Source organism: Mauremys reevesii, linkage group 14 (genome assembly GCF_016161935.1).
Source record: "Mauremys reevesii isolate NIE-2019 linkage group 14, ASM1616193v1, whole genome shotgun sequence".
Taxonomy (NCBI): domain Eukaryota; kingdom Metazoa; phylum Chordata; order Testudines; family Geoemydidae; genus Mauremys; species Mauremys reevesii.
Window position 1 is genome coordinate 5,610,940 of NC_052636.1, and position 14,997 is coordinate 5,625,936.

A 14,997-nucleotide genomic window follows, 5' to 3' on the forward strand; every position below is an offset into this window, starting at 1 on the left:
TCACGTCTTGTGGGCAATTTCATACTCGCTAGAGGTAAGATGTCATGATCAGAGAATTGCTTATGAGCTTGGACCATCCGTGGAGGGGCAAGGAGGTGAACATAGATAAATAGGTTATTAAGGGCAGGTCGACACTACAGCCGGGATTGACGCTCTGAGATCGATCCAGCCGTGGTCGATTTACTGATACGATTTAGTAAACGTGGCCTAAGCTTGCTACAGTTCAGGGCCTTATATTAAGTTGAGGCTTTGTGAGAGTGGTTATGCTGAAGTCTGGGATTTACCTGAGGTTTGGGTAGAGATTCGGGGTTAAAGGTCTGGAATCCCCCACAGCTCTAGATCCCCAAACCTCTCCTCCCTCCCACTGACACACCCAGCCCACTTCCTGCGTGCCCTTCCTCCACACTCCCCTCTCCTTCTTCCCATTACTGGCAGCTGGCACCACCTCCCGGCGCCTTGGGAGCTTCTTCTGTTCCCTCCTCATCTCTCATTACCTCCTCCCTCCCTGCTGCCTGCTAGTGTATGGGAGATAAGGAAAAAAAGGGGGCAAAGAAACTTGTCAAACTTGGATGATGAATAAAGTTATTACTGCTCAGGTTCTTTAGAGACCCCACAGCTTCTAATAACCCAGGGGACAGGACTCCTTACCCAGCGAGGTCACCGTCCCATAGTTCTCCTGCATGACATCCCTGTAGAGGGCTCTCTGAACAGGGTCCAGCAGAGCCCATTCCTCCTTGGTGAAATACACAGCTACCTCCTCGAAGGTCACCGGCCCCTGAAAGAGCAAGAGTCCAACACTCAGTACCTGCTGCCCCACTCACAGCCCCACTACTCACAGAACAGCAGCACCAGGTAAAGGGAAGCTCTGGAAAGCACATGTTAACAGAGTCCCACCTCACCTTGCCTAGAGCAGCCAGGAGGCATCGGAGGGTAGAAAGAGAGAACCTTTGTGTCTCCCAGCTGACAGATGGAGGCAGGGTCTTCACATTTATCACATACCCACTAGCCAGAGCTTGATATAGGAGATGGGGCTGTCTCTGGACCCTGCTGATGGCTCCCTGGTAGGAATCCCAACACTCTCCAAATTAAATATATAGAAGAAAAGGGAAGTCAATAGTAAAGAATCTAAGTTTGAAGGTCAGAATTGTAGAAAGTTGGCAATGGAAGCTATCAGAAATCAATGATCAACCAATGAAAATAAGAAGGAAGTTTTTAAAAGTACAAAATTAATCCTAACAATGGTAGTGGTACATTACTGATGGAAATGGCAGAATCATCAACAATCATGCAGAAGAGGTAAAAGTGTTCAATAAATATTTCTCTCCTGGATTTGGAGAAAAACAGATGATGTAACTCATATCACAAGATGTTCACGCTGACAGTCTTTCCATTCCAAAAGTAACTCATGAGGATGTTAAACAGTAGCTATTAAAGTTAGATGTGTTTAAATCAGTGGGTCCAGAGAACTAGAGTTCTGAAAGACCTGCTGGAGGGCGTGGTGGACTGTTAATGTTGATTTTAATTAGGACTTGGAACACTTGGGAAATTCAGAAGACTGGAATAAAGCTAATGCTGTGCCAATATTTAAAAACTATCAAAGAGATGGCGCAACTAATGACAAGTGTGTCAGTCTGACATCGATACTGGGCAAAAGACTGGAGCAGCGATACTGGATTTCATTAATAAAGAAAGGAGGGTAATATAATTAGTATCCATTAAAAGGTTTAGACACAATAGATCCTATCAAACTAACTGGATATCCTTATTGGATGAGATCAAAAGTTTGGTTGCAGCTAATAGTACTGATGTAATATACGTAGGCATATGAGTTGCTTCAGCACAATATTTTGACTAGAATGTACAAAATACACACGGCATACATTAAATAGATTAAAAACTGGGATTTTAAATAGGGAACCATGGTTGAGTGGATTTCTTTCTAGTGGGTTCCCGCAAGGATTGGATCTTGGCCCTGTGCTATTTAACATTCTTATCAATGACCTGGAAGAGAATATAAAATCATCACCGATAACGTTTGCAGTTGCCACAAAGATCGGGGATGCGGGGTAACTAATGAAATGTCAGTAGGTTCAGGTTTCAGCATTGGGAGTCTGGGAAGTTTTCCCAGCCCTGGCTAAAGGGTTATTTCCTGTTCCACAAAGAGGAAGTTTCATTCCCTACACTTGTGCCTTGACATTAGGACCTATCTGACACTACAGCCCATATTCAGCATAGTGGCAGGATTATAGTATGATTAGGACATGAGGCATTTTGTACAAGATGAGTCATGTGCAGTGTCACTGGAAAAGTTATGATTTGCTGAATATGATTATCCTACCTGTGTGCATGGATCATGTTTGTATCTGAAGTTATGGATATTGACTCTGTACCTGTCTTTCAAATGTGCTTACTCTGGGTAACAGCCACAACGAGCCTTTCAGGTACAACAATGAAGAAGCCAGACAGTGTTCATGGCTCAGCAACAAAGACAATGGACTGTGGAAGAGCTTAGCCTTCCTGTGAATGCTTCAGCCAGCCTATGAGTTATGGTTACTATGACTCAGCAGGCCATGCTAGGGCATGTGACCAGACCACATGACAATGAACTTCATTTTGGTACCTGTATCTTTCCACAAACTGGACTGGGAACTGAGTTTAGAACAAAGGGGTCCTGCCATATGGAAAAGCTACATAAGGTGGGGTGTGACGTCATCTCTTGGCCTCATTCCCCGCACAAGAGAACTCCTGGAAACACCTGAGAAACAAAGACTGAACTGGGGGAAGTTCTGGTCCCAGGGTAAAGGGATTTCTAGCTTGTGTATGGAAACTTGGTGAACTGCTTGTACCATCAGTCAGGGTGAGAAATTGCTAATTCAAATTCTATCCATCTAGTATGTTAGGCTTGGTTTGAGTTTCTGGTTATTTGCTAAGTAATCTGCTTTGATTTGTTTGCTAACACTTATCGCTGGGAAATTGGCTGTCGTCTTCTCTCTCTCCTTGAGTGGCTGAGGTAAAGCACTCAGGTAGCTTAGTTGGCTTCATGACGCCACCTGCTGTCGTGTTGGGTGATAACAGGGCCTGGAGAGGATGGCTGAATCTCCAGCAAAGCAGTGAGAGAAGGGCCAGCCCAGCTTGAGGGTTAGAGGGCACAGTGGTTCCCAGAAGCCCCCAGACTGCACCCCGGGGTGACAACCCATCACACCCTAGAGTACACAAGTCTCAGCAGATTTGTCACATCCTGTCCCCTCCCTTTCTCCGCCCAAGATATTTCCTGCCTCCCACCACCTCTAGCAGCTGCCACCAGTGGTGAGCTCCAGCCGGGTCGCAGGAACCGGTTGTTAAATTTAGAAGCCTTTTTAGAACTGATTGTTCCAGGACAACCGGTTCTAAAAAGCTTTAAATTTAACAAAGGCTCGGGCAGCTGTCCACCCGGCCCCCGGCCCCAGCTCACCTCCCCCTCTCCTGTGAACGCTCCGCCCTCCTTCTCCTCCCCCTCCCCTGCTTCCCGCAAATCAAATGTTTGTGGGCAGCCTGAAACAAGCAGCAGGCAGGTAAGCCAGGCCAGGGGCGGGCGGCGCCACGCAGCCCAGTCGGCTCCACCTGGCGGCTCCCCTGGCCCGGCCGGCGCCCCAGCCGGGTCCTGGCCAAGCACCCCTGGCTCAGGCTGGTCCCGGCCGGCGGCTCGATCAGCCCAGCACAGGATCTGCAGCACCGGTCCCGGCTGGCGGCTCCAGCACAGAGCGAAGTCGGGTCCTGTGGTGCCAGTCGCGGTCCCGGCAGAGCTGGCGCGGTCCCGGCAGCGGCTCCAGCCCGGATCGGGAAGTCGGATCCTGTGGCGCCAGTTGTGGTCCTGGCCCCAGGCAGTGTGGTAGGGTAGGGAACACGGAGGTGTTCGGTGGGTTGTGGGGGCTGGATAGGGGTGGTCAGAGGGCTGGGTACAAGGGGTTGAATGGGGGCAAGGGTCCTGGGGGCAGTCAGGAAGGAGCAGGGGTTGGATGAAGTGCTGGGGGGCAGCCAGGGACAGAGAGAAGGGGTGGTTGGATGGGGCAGAGGTTCCAGGGGGGCATCAAGAATGAGAGGAGGGGTTTGATGGGGCGGCAGGGGGCAGTCAGGGGACAGGGAAGGGGGGGATGGGTCAGGGGTCCCTGGGGGGGTGTCAAGGAGCATGGGGTGTTGGATGGGGCATGACCCATGGGGGGGCATGACCCTCTCGTGAGGTGAGGAGGGAACCTGTTGTTAATATTTTGGCAGCTCATCACTGGCTCCCACCCTCCTGTACATTTACTGATTCTCTCCCTCCAAGCAGAACCCACCACCAGCTCCCTGAGAATCCCTTACCTGAGCCAGCTCCATTGCAGCCATTTCCTTCACCCTGGGAGGATGGGATGATTTGGGGCAAAACGTGGACGCTAATCTGTAGCCTGCCAGGGCGAGAAGGGCAATGTGAGAGAATTCAGACAGGGTTTCTGTCCTTTCCACATGTCGATTCCCCCCAGCATTGTTCCCTGCTAATGGACACTCTAGGTTCTGCCCACTGTGAAGCACAGAGTGACCGTATCCCAGTACAGGCCTAGCCCCCTCCTACCAGGGTGTGACCCTCTGACACATGGTGAAACCCTCCCAGCAGCAGAGTCTCTCTCTTACACTTATCAAGTTTGCGGGCGATACCAAGCTGGGAGGGGTTGCAAGGACTTTGGAGGATAGAACTGAAATTCAAAATGATCTGGACAAACTGGAGAAATGGTCTGAAGTAAATAGCATGAAATTCAGTAAGGACAAATGCATAGTACATCGCTTAGGAAGGATCAATCAGTTGCACACATACAAAATGGGAAATAACTGCCTAGGAAGGAGCGCTGTGGAAAGGGATCTGGGGGTCCTAGTGGATGACAAGCTAAATAGGAGTCAACAGTGTTGCAAAAAAGCAAGTATCATTTTGGGATGTATTAGCAGCAGTATTGTAAGCAAGACACGAGAAGAAATTCTTCTGCGCTACTCCGCACTGATTAGGTCTCAACTGGAGTAGTGTGTCCAGTTCTGGGGGCCACTTTTCAAGAAAGATGTGGACAAATTAGAGAAAGTCAGAGAAGAGCAACAAAAATGACTAAAGATCTAGAAAACATGACCTATGAGGAAGATTGAAAAAACTGGGGAAGACTCAGAGGACACGATCACAGTTTTCAAGTACATAAAAGGTTGTTACAAAGATGCCGGAGAAAAATTGTTCTTCTTAACCTCTGAGGATAGGACAAGAAGCAATGGGCTTAAATTACAGCAAGGGCGGTTTAGGATGGAGATTAGGAAAAAAACCTCCCTGTCAGGGTGGTTAAGCACTGGAATAAATTGCCCAGGGAGCTTGTGGAATCTCCATCACTGGGGATATTTAAGAGCAGGCTGGACAAACACCTGTCAGGGATTGTCTAGATAATACTGAGTCCTGCTTTGAGTGCAGGGGACTGGCCTAGATGACCTCCCAAAGTCCCTTCCAGTTCTATGATTCTAAGAACCAAAGGCCAGAGAAGAGCAGAATCAAAGGAGTCACTCTGGGGATTCTCCTGTCACCGTCCCCAAGGCAGCTCTCTCAGGTTAACTAAGTTGTTTGATGCTCCAGCCTTTATCCAGTCTCTCCTGGCAGTGCCCCTTTCATGGGCTGGGCCTAGTTTTAGCCTTTGGGAAGCGTGACCCCGGGGGCTCTGAGACTGGGCCTTCTTGCCTCAGCACATCTTGTTCCTTTCTGTGGCTCCCCAGTGAGTCCCAATGAGTAGATACTCCTGATAGAGACTGTGAACACAAGAACATAAGAGCTGCCCACTGCATCAGACCAATGGTCCATCTAGCTCAGTGGCCAATGCCAGATGCTTCAGAGGAACTAACAGAACAGGGAACCATCAAGTGATCCACCCCATCACCCATTCCCAGCTTCTGGCAAACAGAGGCTAAAGACACCATCCCTGCCCAGCCTGCCTGTGACACTGCCAGATGAGGTGTTAGCTCTTGCAAAAGCCCCCATGTCTTCATTGAACAGGGACAAACGCATCGCTGGAATCAGTCTGACTCACCTGGGTTAGTATTAGGTATTAGGATTATAAGAATAAACACACTTAATTGAATGCTTGTGAGTTGCTGCCTGGGTTAATATCTGACTAGTTGCATTGTGGCTCTGTAAATCACCAGACAGGAGAGAGACTTTACCTAGGTGAAGTGCTGACTGGCAACCAAATGCATTACACCCTGCCTGGCAGGAAAGGTTCATCAACACCAGATAGACTATTATGGGGCGTGAAAGACGACAAGACTGTTGTTGTGCTCTTCACTTCCCATTAGCTGACTTTGCAGCTCAGAGCACATGGCAGGAAGGGATAAAACCCCATACAGAAGGAACTGATTATCTGTATGCTGCTTGGACTCGGGGCGGGGAGTTTCTAGGCATAAGCACGAGATCCCCAGCTGATTAGCCTGGGTTGGTCTAAAGAACATGCAGAGCTTGCTTGTTATAGAAGCTTCTATTACCTTTTGAAATTTAAGACTGTAACTCGTCTGCATCTATAGGATTACCTGCTTTAACTTCGTAAACAACTCTCCTTTCCTTTTAAATAATTCTTAATACAGGTTATGACAGGACTGGCTACAACTGTTGTCTTTGTTGCGAGATCTAAGATTCAATTGACCTCAGTAAGTGACTGGCCCTTTGGCATGAGGTCAGGCTTGACAAAGCCCTGGCTGGGATGATTTAGTTGGGGATTGGTCCTGCTTTGAGCAGGGAGTTGGACTAGACACCTCCTGAGGTTCCTTCCAGCCCTGAGAATCTATGATTCTATGACTGGCAGTAACCTGAACATTGCAGTGATTCGTGGGGTAAGACATTGGTTCTCAACCAGGGTCCTGGGCCCCTGGGGGCCTCTAGCAGGTTTCAGGGCAGGGGCCAAGCAAGGGCAGCATTAGACTCGCTGAGGCCCAGGGCAGAAAGCTCCAGTCCCAGCGCATGGGGCTGAAGTCCAGGGCCCTGAGCCCCACCACCCGGGGCTGAAGCCAAAGCCTGAGCAATGTAGCTTTGTGGGGCCCCTGTGGCACAGTGCCCCGAGAGAGGAAGAAAGTGCCCTGAGGGCGCAGCCAGAGGTTGAGCCTGACACGACTGGCTCAGAGGGTCTCTGCAGTCAGGAAGGGCTCGCAGCGAGGAAGCCTGGCAACTGATGGCTGGAGGGTGAAGAGGTTTGGGAGTGCGGTGGGAAGAAGCGTCTGGGACTGGATAACCTGGGGCTGGGCACTCGCCATAGGGGACACTTGCTCCTCCTGTGCCCTTTCCACACCCTCTTGCCAGTCGAGAATGACCACCCTGTCCCCACCCCCAGCGGCAGCCGTGTCTCAGGACTCTCCCCAGTTGCACCCACTAACTCTCCTCCCATTTGAGGTATAGCTCAGGGCAACAAATTCCCACAAGATGAACCAAGCTGGCTGCTGCCTGTTCTGGTGCCACAGGGGCCTCTGGTGGGTGAAGCATGAGAACTGTAGCACTGCTCAGGCAGAGCGTATCTTCTTCAAGCCAAAAAAAGAAATTATGCGCTGGGCGTGAATTCTGTGCGTGCATGTGATTGCAGAATTCCCACCTGAGTAACTCACACCTGGCACAAACACAACCTGCTCCTCCATCTCTTCTCCCTATGTGTCGAGTACCAGAGCTGCTGCTGTCATTAATGCACACAGGCTTTCACTCCCGTTAGCGCTGGCAAGACCCAATCCAGTGATAGGACTGAACCCTTATTTTCCTATCACATGGGACAGTCTCAGCTGAGGGGGAGGTGAGATGGGGAGAGTACAAAGGGAAAGTTGTTGTACCCATGTTGGTCCCAGGATAGCAAAGAGGTATATTTAATTGGTTCTAAAACAATTACCTCCCCCACCTTGTCTGTCCAAGAGATCTGAAAGTGGCAGGAGGAGACAAACAGGAAGACAGAGCTCAGGACTCTAAACCAAACATTTCAAACCCTGGAAGAAACTACATTTCCCTTCTGCCCCTGGGTATGTTTGTATCCTCTATGAGGACCACCCCATTCCCCTCACAGCAGCAACGGGAGACTGCAGCCAGCCCCAGATGGTCTTTCCCAATCCTGGGATGTTTGTTGTGACAAAGTTTGTGTGTGGTGGGTGCACGGGCTGGGGACAGCCGGACTGATGTGCAGATTGGGAAGTCAGCGCAACTCTAGCACAGCTTGGGGGCTGTGGGCAGGGGGAGCAGTTCTGGAGCTGGGCCTCTGTCCTCTCTAGCTCGCATGGCAGATGGCTCTGGCAGCATCAAGTGGGTCCATCACTGCAGGGGAAGGTGGAGTAGTGTCTGAGATCAGGGTGAGAATTGGAGGGGGGGTCTATGCCCAAGAATGGGGGATGGAATTCACCTCACCACCCCTCTGCAGAGCTCAGCAACTAGGGCTTTATCCAGTGAAGTGAAATTCACTCTGGGTGACTTTGAGTCAGCCACTGAAAGATCCTTGTGCCTTCGGTTCCACACTGGCCACAGGAGTTGACTAGTTCTCCCTCCCCAGACTGCTGGGGGCAGCCAGTGATAATTAGTGATTTATGGGAATTAGAAGATGAAAATTCACTAAGAACAATGATATTTGTGTGTTTATTATTAAATCCCCAGACACCCACCAAACCCTGTGCTCCTTCCGATGAGCTATAAATATCTAAGGGACTCGGCTACTGATCCTGCAGTCAGTTCCTGCCCTTCCCCACTTTCTAAAACAGCACTTTTAAGAACAGGTCAGGGAAACATGTAAATACTTTGAACCAAATTCCAGAAGCTGCTGAGCATGGAGAAGTTAAAATGAAACCAAGGTTCCGTCTCTCCAAGTACCTGGCCCCTAGTGCAAAATAACAGACACTCCCCAGGAATCTGAAATGGCCACTTCATAGCTGATAAAATGTTATTGATCTGTTCACTTCTGGGAATTACCACTAAGAGAAACAACCCAGCAGCGGTGATATCCTGAGGAAAAGATCTCATGTGTCTTTAGATCATACGATTTGTAACCTGGAACTTTATACACTAAAATGCCTAATTCGTAGCCCTACGGCAATTGCCTGGTGTCACTACAGGGCAGAATTAAGGTTGGTGCCTTAGTTGTGAATTTCCATCCCCTAGCATATTGCAATTGCTGGTAAGTAGGTTTGACAAAATTCATTGCATCTATTTCTTTCTTTTAATTTCAATAGATAGCAATATTTATTTTTAAGCCCTTTTTTCAATGTTTACAATTTCAATGTTCAGAGCTGTGGGAAGTTATGGGGGTCGTCAGACAACAATTATTTAATAACAGTAACTGTTGAGATTTCAAAAGCCAAATCATATAACTGTTCAAAGAGAAATTGTCAATCTCATACCCAAAATATACAGTGTAAATAGCCTTAAATCAAACTCCACTTTCTCCAGAAGCATTTCTGTATATTACCTATATAAATATTTTTCATGTGTGTGTGAGTACAGTGAAATTAACATTTGCTGCAATTTATTCATAAAAATCCAATCCTTTCAAGCATAATTTTAAGTAATGAAGTACTTGAATTCTTTCACTTCCTAGACTGCAATGTTTCACTTCAGGAGAATTACACCCTCCCTGTGATGTATTTTACTCTCAGTACCGTAACCCCCTCGTGATGTAGCTCCTGTCTGGGAGTTCTGCTGAAGCCAGTGGCATTATGATCAGGTGACACACTGAGATGAGCAGACACGTATGGGGGAGGGTGGAGGATGAGGTAACATGGAGGCTACCAGTAAGAGCAAACGCTCTCTCAGCCTCTCCTCTCTCCCACCTCCCAGAGTCAGTAATTCTGAATCGTTCCCTGAAATCTAAATAGCCCCAGTATGAGAGAGAGTGATTAACGCAGGTACCTTAGGGGCTGCAGCGCCAACCCCCTGCCTGTATGAGGAGGGTGAAGAATTGCAGTAGAAATGGGTTAGGCTGGGAGAGGGCACAGCTGATGTGGGACTGGGAGCTGAGTTGACCAAGAGGCCAGAACTCATGGGGGAGTTGGGAGAACAAGTCAACAGGACGGGGTAGAGGCACTTCTGTGTATTTTCCCCATTAACCATTCTGCCATGTATTTAATTTAGAAACTTTTCATTCACATCTAAACACCTTGGAGCTAAGCTGGGTTGATGCATTTCTACTTACAGTGGTACAGTTGTAATTAGGTGCTTAATCAGATGCTCATGCAGCACAAAGCAGGCAATAATGGGTGTGCTTCCATTCATTAACCTGACTGTGTGCTGTGCATCGCTTTGAAAAAAAGATGCTGTGAGGGAGTGTCAAAATTTTAGGCAGTAAGAAATGGTAAGTAGGTGTCAGTTCATTTCTCATGCGTTTCTCTCCTAATTTTAATGTCAGTTTTGAATCAGCATTAATACCATGTTGTTTTAACAGCAGTAGGGTCCATTTGTATAATTGTTTGCAAGATTTCATTGGATATTGTGACCCAGCCGTCTTCACCTTTTATTTTCAGATTCCTAAATACACCCAGCGCACCTCTCCTGACAGACTGCAGGCCCTGGCGGTGACATGCTCCTTAGAGAGCAAACACCTAACGAGCCCTTTCGCCCTCAAATGCGCATTTGGCTCTTTGACGTTGCTTTATCCGCCCCACCAGAAAATGCTGTAGGGAACCCGGTCATTACAGCCGACCGCACTAGGTACCGTTCTACCAGCTCTGGGCCAACATTCAAATGGTTCTGTTTGTTTATCTTTCATTCAGCTTTGCAATTCTTAGATCCCATTTAAAAACTGGAAGTGAAATAACTGAAGCAAGTTACGAAGAGAGCGACATTGGGCATAGGTGGGGGTAAAACAATAAATGGAAAGAACTGACTATGCAAAAGGAACATCGCAAACTATCAGAGCCCAGACCCCGCCCAACTAGACCCACCCCAGCCAGGCATATCAAGCTGGGTCCCTGAAAAATCGCCCAGCCCGTCTGGCAGTGAACGCTGCGTGTTCCAGGCAGAGCTACGGTGTGTGCGTCTGCTCTGCTGACGTGCTGCTTTGGTGCGGGCGAGCCACGGCCACAGGGAGCAGAGACATGGACTCCTACAAAACACAATCCCCTATACACCTCCAATGCCGCATCCCCCCCACCTCCCCACTGTCTGCCATCCCCTCCCCCACCTCCACATGGCCATTCTCAGCCTACTGCTAACACTTCCTCCCAGCCTTCAGCACTATAAATAAATAAAACATGGTGTTACAAAAGGTAGATTGTGCAGAGAAACCTGATCTGGACGTCAGTAAGGCTTTTGATACAGTTCCACATGGGAAACTATTTGTTAAATTGGAGACTATGGGGATTAATATGAGAACCGAAAAGTCAATAAAGAATTGGTTAAAGGGGAGTCTACAAGGGGGTCATATTGAAGGGTGAGTTGTCAGGCTGGTGGGAGTTACTAGTGCAGTTCCTCGGATCAGTCTTGGGACCAATCTTACTCAACACTTTTATTAGTGATCTTGGCACAAGAAGTGGGAGTGGGACACAGAGCCGGGAGGGATTGCCAATACGGAGGAGGACAGGAAAATCATACAAGAAAAGCTGCATGTCCTTGAAAGCTGGAGTAATTGAAATGGGATGAAAATCAATAGTGAACAAATTCGACATTAGTCCCCAAGTGCAAAATTTTGCAATAAGCTGGGGGTTTGTCAATTGGAAGTGACAGAGGAGGAGACTGGTTGATCACAGGATAATTATGAGCTGCCAATGTGATGCAGCCGTGAAATGGGTTAATGCAGTCCTAGGATACATCAGGTGAGGGATTTCCAGCAGACACATAGAATCATAGATTATTAGGGTTGGAAGGGACCTCAGTAGATCATCTAGTCAACCCCTGCTCAAAGCAGGATCAATCCCGACAGATTTTTGCCCTAGATCTCTAAATGGCCCCCTCAAGGATTGAACTCACAACCCTGGGTTTAGCAGGCCAGTGCTAAAACCACTGAGCTATACATGAAAGGGTCAGTACTGTTATACAAGGCACCGATGAGACCTCATCTGACATACACCTCTACCTTCTGGCCTTAAAGTCTGTGAGTCTATAAGCTGTGCTTTGTGTTGCACAGACACTGATGGAGATCAGGGCCCCATCGTGCAGCACATGGCAGAGAACCTGACTGAGATCAGCAGCCCCATTCTGCTGGGCACGGCACAGACAGAGAGGGACAGTCCTTGCCCCAAAGAGATCACAATCCAAGTAAACAATGGGGAGGAGGAAAACAGAGAGGGGCTGTGACTTCCCCAAGGTCACCAAGCAGGTCAGGGACAGAGCCAGGAACAAATCCCGGTAGCCAGAGCCACATCACCCGCAGCTTGGAAGGTCCTCAGACCCCAGTGTATTAGGCTGCAGAAAGAGGTGGTTTGCCCATGGATGCACAGGCTGTCTCGGCAGGGCAGCTCAGCTGTGGTCCCTGCACACAGCTGGGTGTGTGGGTCATGGGTCAGGAGAAGTCAGTGTCCAGCCCTGTGGGGCCGTGCTCCTGGCTCATACCTCCAACACTCACTGCTGCCCCTCCCTTACCAGCTGCACTGTTCAGCCAGCCCCAGGCCTCTGTGAGGTCACTGCCCCCCCTCCCCTATCCCCTGCAAGCCTTCAAATAGGGACATAGTGCACCAGAGCCAGAGTGCACTAGTGTAAATTCTGTCTGTACTAAGGGTTTGCACCAGTGCCTAAAACACCAGGGTGGCAGAGATCTTCAGTGCCCAAAACAGCAGTACGGTGGCACTAGAACTGGGACCTAGTTCTAGCTCCATCACGGACAGTCTGGGTGACCTTGGATCGTCAATGTTTCTCCTTCCAAATTCAGTCTCTTTATCCAGCTGTCACTCACTGGAGTGGTCTCTCTCTCCAGAGCTGCTCACCACTACAGTCTGTGTGGGTGTCCCCAGAGCTAAGGCAGGTCAGCTCGGGAATAGTCTTACAAGGGGGGTGGGGAGTCTCTGTCCCTGGAAGATTTTAAGAACAGGTAGGACAAAGCTCTGTCAGAGACAATCTACATACACTTGTCCTGCCTCGGCAGAAGGAGCTGGACATGACAACATCTTGAGGTCCTGTCAGCTCTACATTGCTATGATGTTATGCAATATAGATACGTATAAAACAACATGATGAAACCAAATGAAAACATGGTGTCAGGCAATTCAAAAAACAAAAAAAAAAAAACTACACTGCACAGCATAAAATGACACAATACTAAGGAGAAGAAAGCAACACAATGCAAACTAACACACCTTAGAACAAAAGTACACAATGCAAAGAGCTCAACTCAAACCAACATAACACAGACACCAAACCAGCTGAGGCAAAATAGCATCATAAAACTATGCAACACAGCATGGTGCATCATAGTTCCAAAAGGCAACAGGCAAAACAGCTCAGCGTAGAACAGGACACAGCACAAAGAGAATTCTGTCAGTGTAGACCTGGAAGGGATCTTGAGAGGGCGTCTACTCCAGCCCCCTGTGCTGAGGCAGGACCAAGTATCCCTAGACATTCCCAGACTGGTGTATCTCTAACTTGGTCTTAAAAACCTCCAGTGAAGGAAATTCCACAGTCTCCTATGGAAGCCAATTGAAGGCAAACACAGGCCAAACAATGCTGCACACACACACGCTGGGCTTGGGTTTAAGGGGAGAGGCAAGAATTCAAACAATCTAGGTTCTGCCCCAAATTCTCCATGCAAACTTGAGCAAATTACTTCAGCTCTCTGAGCTTCAGTTTCCCCATCTGTAAAATGGAGTCGCCTCCCACCATTGGCCTATTTAGCCTTTGAGCTTTTTGTGGCAAGGCCTCTCTGTCCCTGTGGGCATGTCGACACTGCAGTCAGACACCGGCGGCTGGCCCGTGCCCGCTGACTTGGGCTCACGGCTCAGGCTGTGGGGCTGTTTAATTGTGGTGTCCATGTTCCGGCTGGGGCTGCAGCCCAAGGTCTGGCAACCTCCCACCTCGCAGGGTCCTACAGCCTAGCCCCAGCCCGAGCCCAGACACCTACTCTGCAATTAAACAGCCCCTTCGCCTGAGCCCCCTGAGCCTGAGTCACCTGGCATGGGCCAGCTGGGGGTTTTAGTGGCAGGGTAGAGATACCCTTGGTGTCTTTGCAGCACCAGTCACAATGGGGACCCTGATCTCGGTTGTCTGTGCAGAGCCCTGCATAACAGGGGCCTGACCTCAGTCGGTGACTCTGCAACTCCCAGCATTACAGGATCCCTAATTTTGTTTAGGGCCCCTGCAGCAACTGGTAAAATGTGGGGGCAGGATCTCTGTCAGGGTCTGTGCAGTGCACAATACAGTGGTGGGGTGTGATCTGGGTTGGGGTCAGTGCAATGCCAGACTCAGCGGGACACAGATCTCAGTCGAGGTCTCTGATGTGCCCAGCACAATGGATGCAGCAGTTTAGGTCACAGTCGTGCACCGCCTGGCTTAAAGGGGGCCGTGATCTCGCTCTAGGCCTCAGTTTTACCTGGCACAACAGTGGGGTCTGATCTCACCTGGGGTCTCTGCAGCAGCTGTCAGAACAGGGCCACGCTCAGTACGATAAGAGTCCTGATCTCAGTCACATACCTGGAGAGAAAAGTGGGAAGATTTTTGAGAATTTGATATCAGTATTTCAGAACTGAGGAGAAAATGGGGCACACACAATATATTTGCTAATGTGAGACAGAAGCACCAACATCTGGAAGATTTTACATCAGCATTTAACAGTTCAAGAGAGCGGAGGAAATTGGAGGGATTATACAGGGATATTCAATCAACAACAGAATGAGATGGATTCTTCTTGCCTCACACTCACAGGGCCAGCAGGTGCTGGGAGTAGCTGGGACTGGGAAACCTGGGGCTGGGTCATCTCCATAGGGGACACTTGTTCCTCCCTCCCCTTCCTGGCCCGTCCCAGGCCCCGTTGCCAGCAGAGAGTGGCCCCCCCAGCCCAGCCCAGAGGTGTCCCTGTCTCAGGGCCCCCCCAGCCT

General features: G+C 49.2%; 1 long non-coding RNA gene across 1 annotated transcript; it reads right to left on the bottom strand.

Moving 5' to 3' along the window:
- Positions 1–747: 747 nt before the first annotated feature.
- Positions 748–14,554, bottom strand: LOC120381481. The gene is made up of 3 exons (XR_005588080.1): positions 14,521–14,554; positions 4,339–4,421; positions 748–775 (listed from the first exon to the last, which is right to left on the bottom strand). It is a non-coding gene; the product is annotated as an uncharacterized LOC120381481 (long non-coding RNA).
- Between the last annotated feature and the right edge of the window lie 443 nt (positions 14,555–14,997).